The 9,116-nt window shown below is 41.8% G+C and overlaps 1 pseudogene; it reads right to left on the bottom strand.

Moving 5' to 3' along the window:
- Positions 1–6,107: 6,107 nt before the first annotated feature.
- LOC140346703 (pre-mRNA-splicing factor SPF27-like) lies at positions 6,108–8,801 on the bottom strand (annotated as a pseudogene).
- Between the last annotated feature and the right edge of the window lie 315 nt (positions 8,802–9,116).

Here is a 9,116-nt window from a genome sequence, read left to right as displayed (position 1 = left end):
CATTTGGGCTCGCTCACAGCATCTCGGCCTGTTTACGTCACCTACACGCGCTGATTGGTCTAGACGGTGACTGCTCTGACCAATCAGCGCACGAGCTGGGCTAGAGCGTAGCCAAAGCTAACAGCTTTAAATGCATTTTAAAGACACCTGAAGAATATTAAAATTGGAAAAAAGTCAATGACCCATAAATAAGTAAGAATTGCCGCCATATCCGACTTTTTTGAAAGCTCTACGTGCCCTGTCAGCCTAACACGAGCAGTTTTTAGTTACATTGCGCTCTAGGGAAAAAAAGTTTTCTGGACGCACGATGCAGTACCAATGGAGTGGCCACTGGGGTAGTCTGCGACATGCTGCGGCTAGCCATACCCTATCCAGATATTATAATAGATCCATGCCGTAAATGCACGAGCCTCAGAGAGAGAGACGAAGACGAGGCGCTTTTATACGCTTTCGCGCCACCTACTGGATGGCAAATTTTGGCACAACCCCATACTGCCACACAATGATGTACAAAATTGGTGTTTTGAAATGATAGACCACAAAAATTGGGTGACGGAACCTTAGATGCCACAATCCAGGACGCTCTTCATCTGCTCCTCTTCTTTCTGGAAGACCTCTCTTATACTAAATGAGTGTTTCTGGCTCTACAATGTCTATCTACAAATTGATCTGCAGCCTCTCCCTCCATTTTCCCTTGCCGAGCAGGAGGGTCTAAGGACAGTGGATGCTCTGGGACAGTCATCCATTTGCTTTATTCCTGTGAACGTTGGTTAAGCTGTTTCTCTATTATTGACCAATGACTGTTTAATTGTTTGATTTTCTTATGCTGCTGGTAATCAACAATCAACAACTTTGGAAAGCCCTGCAACTGCTGTTGTGTTTTTGTGCTGTAGAAAAATACATTTAGTTTAATTTAACTGAAAGGTCAGATTCCTTACTGAATTAATTCCGTTGAGCTTTGTAACAAGGCCAATCCTCACAAAAAGCACAACCTGAGTTGTGTTTGTGTTGGAAATCCTTCATATATTGGTTACATTTTCCAGAGCTTGATTCCTGAATGTTTAGTATTTTGATACTATAGCTCAGGTACATGTGTGGGATGGAAAGTACTTGACTAAGTTCTATGTTTGCATATGTTGAGCACTGACTCATCACACTTATTGTCACGAGAGTGATTGTTGTAGTGGATTTTGCAACAGAAATTCTATAAAGCCTGACATTATAAATAGGGGTCACGTTACTAATCATTTCCATAGAAGGTGGACAATCCTTTGTGGGTTTTTGCACCAACTGAAAATACAAAATGTGTTGTCTAAAGAACATCCTCCTGACATCTTTCAGGAAATATGTTAATGCTTTTGGCTGGGCTCGGTACAAGGCTCTTGTACATTTTTTGAAATGTACAAGAGCCTTGTACATTTGAAGAACTGTTGGTGGAACTGTCCTATCCCTGTACCCAGATGAATTCAATCAGTTCATTCAATCAAGTCAATGACTCTGAGCAGTGTTTTTCAGCTTTTCTGCTAATTCAGAGCAGGTTTCTGCCTAAATTGGTCTCCTCCAAAGGAGTTTTTGTGTGTAGCAGATCTGTCCCAGGAAATTCACATTTGTTCCAACACCTCTGCTCCTGCATTTAAAAAAGGACTCGATGTTCCAAATAGGATTGAATTGTTTGGGTCTGTTATCAAATACAAATTTGCTTTAATGATTGTTATTTTCAAGTGTTTCTCCTGAATGCAAACAATAAGTGGTCCGGAGTAGGTGAGTGCAAAAGGTCACAGGCCCGTAGCCAGGGGGGGTTCGAACGAACCGCCCATTTGGGCCGAAAAGGTCCGTCTATCATGGGCGGAGCCAGGCTCTGGCTGGAGCTCTGTCCAAACGCCCCGGATCTTTCAATCATTTAAAAATGCATTGTGTCATCACTAAGTGGATAGTGCAACAGGTAGAACATTGGGTTGGAATGCAGGTGACTAGTGTTCGAATCCAACAGTGGCTTCAATTCTCTTTACCCGTTTCATTGGTTATTTTTGTTGAACTGATGCATGATTGGCTGCATGTAGAAAGTGGGCGGGAGCGTAGAAAGTGCGCGGCGTTTACAGCACTTCACGCAATCTGACCAATTTGGCCTTTTCTATTATTTAACTGAGGTTTTGCAAAAAGGGCATAAATGAGAGCAGATCGACTGGAAAAAAGAGACATTCAGAACATGTGCTGAAAAACAAAGTTTACCTAACGTAGAATCGACAACAACAGCACATGATCGTTCAAACCATGAATTCATTGTGGTTGTCGGTGTAGCAGTGGCTCAGGTTTTATTCATCTACAAAACTAAAGCAGAGAAACCACAGGACAAACAGCTCACTGAGGAAGGTGTCTGCTAAAGGTAAGACTGACTTTTACTTTCAATAAAGATCAGTCTAATTCTAAAACAGCACTTCATTCTCAAAGGGCTCACTAGCCTAGACAGCAGAGCATCAGTCTGTGGACCTTAGTGTGAGTTTGGGCCCTGTCAGGGGCATGTTTATCATATTTATTTTGTCACTGATTGTTTTAAAGAACATCAGGATGTACAATTTCTTGAATAACTAAATGTCACCTCTGCTGTTCTGTTCAACGTTTTTTGGAGGGAGGAGCTCTCTCAGAAGGCAAAAAGTCTGTCTTTGCCTTTGGAGGGTTACTGTCTGTAACTGCACTAAAACCACATCATATTGGCCAGAATGAACCCTCTCCCTTTCTTTTTGGGCTAAGCCCCGGATGTTTAGAATGTCTGGCTCCGCCTCTGCCGTCTATAGCAGTAACTTTCAATATTTTTTATCATTTTTCACTTGAGGGACCACAGATATTAGAGGTAGTGAGCCTCACCAGCAGGAGGACCAATCAGAAGCGAGCACAGCACGGGTTGATACTTGATACTAAAAATACTAAAAAGGTCCAACTTGACACAAAAAGAACCCCCCCCCCCCATAGAAATCCTGGCTACGGCCCTGGGTCATCAGGATTTAATGCCATGATATGTAGCGCAGCACCAATACTATACTCTTTCAGTGTATTTCAGTGTGTTTTTTCAGTGGTGTGACGCACTTTGAATTGCCTTGTGTACAAATTGTGCTCTACAAATAAACTTGCCTTTTCTAACTTTAACTTTTTTATGTACCATATGAATGTAGCACCAGAGTGACTCTGACCATTCATGGCTCTGACTGAGAACTATACAACTAACTCAAGAATACAAGTTAACTTCAGCAAGTGTCAGTTTGGAGAAGAGAGTCACCACATAAAATACACACACAAAATCCCATGATGGTCCCTCCAGCATATGTATGTATGTATATATATATATATATATATATATATATATATATATATATATATATATATATATATATATATATATATATATATATATACCTATATATATATATATATATATATACCTATATATATATATATATATATATATATATAGGTGGTGGAGAACGACCGAGCCAAGGTCCTCTGGGACTTCCAGATACAGTAATGGCGAACCAACCGGACATAATGGTGGTCAACAAGGTACAGAGGAAAGCCGTGGTGGTGGACATTGCAGTACCATGGGATGGTTGCCTGACCAGCCATTCCCAACACATTTTGGCAAACTATTTATCAAAACTGTTTGTGGGTCTGGGGCTCGACCAGAGACAGAACCAATCACATAAACCCAGATGTGACGCAAAAATGCGACACGCTTAATCGGATATTACGTAGCCCATGTCAACAAGGCGTGTTCCGCGTTATCCGTCCCCGAGCGCAGAAAATGTCTCCTGAATCGTAATGACGCCATTCGTATAACCGCATCTAACGCACATTCATCGCGGCGAGTAGAGCGGACTTTCCTGATTGTTCAAACCGAAGCGAGAGCAGAAGTAAACACTCGGTCACGAGCCGGGTCCGCCATCTTGAATGTTTTGGAACAGGGGTGAATCCTCCGCCTGGGATTGGTAAATTGGTCGGTAGATGGAACACCGACGATCTCATTGGCTATTGACGACTCCGAGTCCAGACCGAGACACATTCGAAATGAATGTGGGCCGGGCTGGCGGGTCAGGCAAATGGGATGGTAACATGAGAAACTAGAGAAATACCAAGGCCTCAGACAGGAGCTGGAGAAGGCCTGGAGCGTGAAGGTATCAGTGGTGCCCGCAGTGATCTCAGTCCAGAAAAGTGCAGTACTAGGAACAGCAAAAATACTGCGCAGAACCCTCAAGCTCCCAGGCCTCTGGTAGACGACCCTAGCTTGAAGGGGGATAAATATATTTTTATATATAGTTTATATATAGTTAGTGAATTAGTGAAAAATTGGGTCCTGAGAGATAGCATATCTGAGCAGTGAGCATTTCCTAGAGAGTGAAAAAACTGGTGGCAAGACATTAACATATATTCTGACAAAGATGCTTCTTTTTTTTCTTTAATATTTGAATGAGCTGTGAAAAAAGACGTTAATGGTTAATGGTATTTCCACAAGGGCGGCTCGACATTAAGCGATAGGTGCTATACACCACCATGTTGATGAAGTTCACACAGCTCAGAAATATACTTCATATAAGTGGAAAATCATATAAGCCTGGTTTTTGCCAAGCTGGTATGACCGCTGTAAGGTAACCCACGCCCTCTTTTGCTACCTTTGTCTCTTGTTTCACCCTGGGATTCGTGGTACTACTGGACAGTCTGCTGAACAGTCACTGACCCAAAAGCATTTGACCCAAAAGATAAAATTGCAAGAGGATTTCATATGGAATTTCATATGGACAGTTGTTTAAAAATGTCAAATTTTGGAACCATAAACATTTCCCTCACAGTAGATGATAGTTACGCCATAGGACATAACTGTTTAAGGGCACTTCTAAGATCGCTCAGAATTAGCATTTGGAGTATATGTGTGCTGTAATTAAGGAGCGAATAATGGAAGACGTCAATTTGTGGCCCTCCAAGCAGATGTTCCACAGATGTTTCAGCACAGACTCAACTGATACTTGTTCTGAGGTAGGTGGATGGGAGCTAGGCGGCCTGGGAAAGAGTCAACCGCAAGTGCAATTTCAACTGTATTTTTGGACCCTCTTAACAGCCTGTTTTCGGATGGTAATAAAGAAAAACTCATTGCTCAAGCCTGTGACGGTGCTAGTGTTTTGATCCTTGCGGTGAAAGATGGTCAGAGAGGATCCATCTGTTTAGACATTAAATCAAGTTTGGGCAAAAGATACATGCTGTTTTATCTTGCCATGAGAAGATATATGATGTTAATGTTTAGACTAGGACTTGTAACAACGAACATTGTGTGTGTTTATCTTGAGAACATTTACCACATGTGGAGTGTCTTTTTTGACCCTGGGCTGCTAAACTCACAACCAATAAAACTGAGAAGAGATGTTTGAGAGCTCAGAAATGTTAGCAACGTCCTGGGACTGAGACCTCGAAACATGCTCTCCTCACAAGTTTAATACTGCCTCCTGTGTCCTTCTTATTTTTGGAATGTAGAGCTGAACTCTGACTCCCTGTCTTCATCAAACGTGCCCTTGACAGCTACCATGTCAAGGGCATGTCCAGAAATATTATGTGCTACGTTTTGAGTGAACATAGGAAATAATCATTATATATATTTTATTTTACAATAACACATAACACAGAAGAAAGAACATGACACAGAGAAAAGGTTTAACACAGGTAGAAGCACAAGACAAACACAAATAGAAAATAATACTTGAGACAATTTGAGACAATTGAGACATAATTCGTTTTTAGATGTCCTCAGAGATTCCGATGAACAGCAGCATCAAATCCCAACAGGAACCACAAGACCAAGAAGAGCCTTGTGTGTGGAAGAAAAGTTGTGGAAGGAGGTTTTTGACACCATCCTGGCTCACGAGGTTCTCCTTTACAAACCACCTTGTTAGCGCCACTTTTTACAAGGCGAACGGTTTAATTCACACAGCCAAACATTCCCCATGGATGCTGTAAATTAGACTGCGAGTGCTTACATCATGTTGAGCAAAGAAGAGCTTGTGGCACGTGCACGGCAAGAAACGCAATCTTTGCAATTGGCCGCCGTGTGCGTCGGGGAGGTCTGCGTGGATTTGACGGCGAAGCATTAACCAGCCGTTAGTCCCACTTGAGTCTACTCAAGGCGGTGTGATCTGTAGAACTTGTCGAAAGTTCTGTTGAATGTTCTCCTTGTGTTAGTCTCCCTGCCGCTGAGCAACTTCTCCAGGTGAAATATGGCACGCTCAATCTCAGAAGCCCAGCTACAAAAAGACAGCCAAAAAAATGTCTAACAAACCACAATAACAGTAAACTGAAAATACGTTTTGTTCAAACATACTTTGATTCCATTTCTTGTACTTTAGCCCCTCTTGTCAGCTGGTCGTTCTTCCTCTGCCAATTTAGATCTTGTATTTGCTTCCTGGAAAGACAATGTGTAATAAATGTCCGTAAACATAGTACAGTGAACCCTTGTTTATCGCGGGGGTTACATTCCAAAAAGAACCCGCAATAGGCAAACTCTGCGATGTAGAAACCTTTATTTTTTTAGTTATTATACAATGAAATACTCCATAAAACATTGAAGCTCACGCGCGCCGCTCTCACCGGCCTCTCCCGCAGCTCACACGCGCGCTCTCACCGGCCTCGCAAACTTCAATTTGGCAAGCTGTTTTACGTACGTGTACATATTAATCCATAACGTTATTGACACACAGGTAGAGAAGACGTGGAGAGACTGTTTAGCCAATCAGAATGCAGAACACAATGCATGATGCAAATCCGTGAAGCAGCGAGACCGCAAAAAGTGAACCGTGTTATAGCGAGGGATCACTGTATACATTTTTTGTAACAAGAACCATATCTTTTCTTGAATTTCTGTAGTTCCTTTTGTGCAATCCTCAGTCATAAAGGCCGGGTTACTGTCAAAAAAGAAATACATGCACAATTAAACTGTAAATTTGCAGTCAGATTCATAATCAGAACATAATCTATCATAATAATGACACGATTTGGCTTAGACATAGGCCAAGGTAATGATGTGATAAATTGGCAGTTGTAGCCACTTACTCATTGTAGACTTCACAGGAATTTGTCCCATTTGTCCCACACTGTGACATGATCTCCAGGTTCTCAATACCAACAGCCAAGGAACACTCCTGCCAGGCTGTAATGTCATTCCTCTGACCTGAAGAGGGCGCTGGCAACTCATACCTACAAAGTCATTTCGGATCATGAAGTGTGGTGTTTTTTTTGAAGATTCAAGAAGAAGTTCGACTATACTATTGTGGCAATCGGGTGGTACTATATTGTGATAAAAGTTAAATTAAGAAGAACCAACAACGCCACTGGAGATTAATCCAGAAAATAATAATTCAACTAAAAGAACACAAAGGTAAGTTCATTGATGAGGCAGTGCTTAATGAATAAGTTACATAATTTATTTTCGGTTAGCAGATTTAACTGGTGGATGTACAGTCTGTGATCATCTCTAGTCACATTACATAAGTACACATGGTCACAATATATGTTAAATAGTAAACAAAACGGGAAACGGAAAACGGTGATTAACGGGGCAATTAAAAGACGAGTGAAAGGGACAGTAAAAGGGCCAGTAAAAGGGCCAGTGCCGTTGGATCTTCACAGTCCAAGACGCACCATGTTAGGCCCCCTACAACAAGCCATTACATTCCTGCCCGACCCGCCCGGTACCAGCTACACCGAGGACCCCAACTGGGGACATGACCACCTTGCAGCCGGCTACACGGAGGACCCCGGTACCGCCAGCCGGACCACACTTGAAATGGGGTGCAATGGAGGGTGGCGTGCAGCGTCCAGCATCCAACGGCACTAAAGTACACAAAACCTAATCTTAAAAGTACTGAAATACACAGATTTTGTGGGACGTTGAGAAAGATGTTTACCTGGCCCTCATGAGACAACCCTCGCGACCAACCGGAATGCGGAAGTGACAGACATGGGACGCAAGAGCTAGGGAGTTTTTATAGTGCAGATGTGCGCCATCTGCCGGTGTGATGGACACACTGCTACACTATATTCAAGAAGAAGTTCAACTATAAAACACAATCTGTTTTAGTTTATTGTCCATATTATATATAGATGCATTAGTTTTACTAAAAGCATTGGCAGAATACTTCCCACTCTCAGAGGAGGCAAACTAGCGTCGGCGTGTTCTGCTCACCTGAAATGATGTTACCCCATCTCACACCACACCAACATGAATCATGTGATACAAACAAAAGAAAGAAAAAAAATAGCTGGTGGAAAAAGTACATGTGTTCTACTCCAAGTTGCATTATGCCACATAGACTGATCAGTGCATGTTATGATGTTATAACGTCTTGAATTTGCTCAAGTTGCCTTCAATTAGAACTATAGAACTAAAAAATAAATGCTTTTCATACATTCTTAGGTGTCTAATAAAGTTGGCCCCATTTTATTTTCTTTTTGTTTCCATTTCTTTTGATGTTATTCTGCTAAAAAAATAACAATCCCTAGAAAGTCAATGTGTTTTTTCCAATCCATTCCTGATGACATGATTTCTGTACATAAGATTTTAAATTCCACCCTCCAGCAGAGCTTCTATCACAAAGCAGCGTACGCTTTGGTGAGGTTGTCTGGTTTGGAGACCTTGCTCCATGTAGTGCAGCCCTCGGCCCCACAGAGGCTCAGAGCTAAAGTTCAACTACAAAGAACACTACGTACCGTTTCATTCTCACCAGGTCCATGGGCTGTCGAGCTGCTCCTCTCTCAAAGTAATTCTTCATCATTCCTGTCTAGATGTTGTTGTTGTCGTTGTGTTACTTTTAATGGTGGTTGGCAGCCAAAGAAAAGGTGCATTTATCACCACCTACTGTAGTTGTACGTCTTCAAAGTACGTGTTTTACGCTATACTGGAAAGAAAAAATAACGCGAGAAAGACAGAGATAGAAAAAAAAGCTTTCTTCTTCTTCTTCTTTGGTGTTTTATGGCGGTTGGTGTCCAAGTGTTACATTACCGCCAACTACTGTAGTTGTACATCTTAGACTTGTAAGTTGTAATCATATGCTTTCATTCCATGGGCTTTGAAGACAATGAAATATATA

This window comes from Eucyclogobius newberryi, unplaced genomic scaffold, assembly GCF_026437365.1.
Source record: "Eucyclogobius newberryi isolate DKJ021-1_F unplaced genomic scaffold, fEucNew1.0.hap1 SCAF_11, whole genome shotgun sequence".
Classification (NCBI taxonomy): Eukaryota; Metazoa; Chordata; class Actinopteri; order Gobiiformes; family Gobiidae; genus Eucyclogobius; species Eucyclogobius newberryi.
The sequence above is the reverse complement of the archived record's forward strand: the minus strand, read 5'-3'. Positions and strand labels throughout refer to the sequence as shown.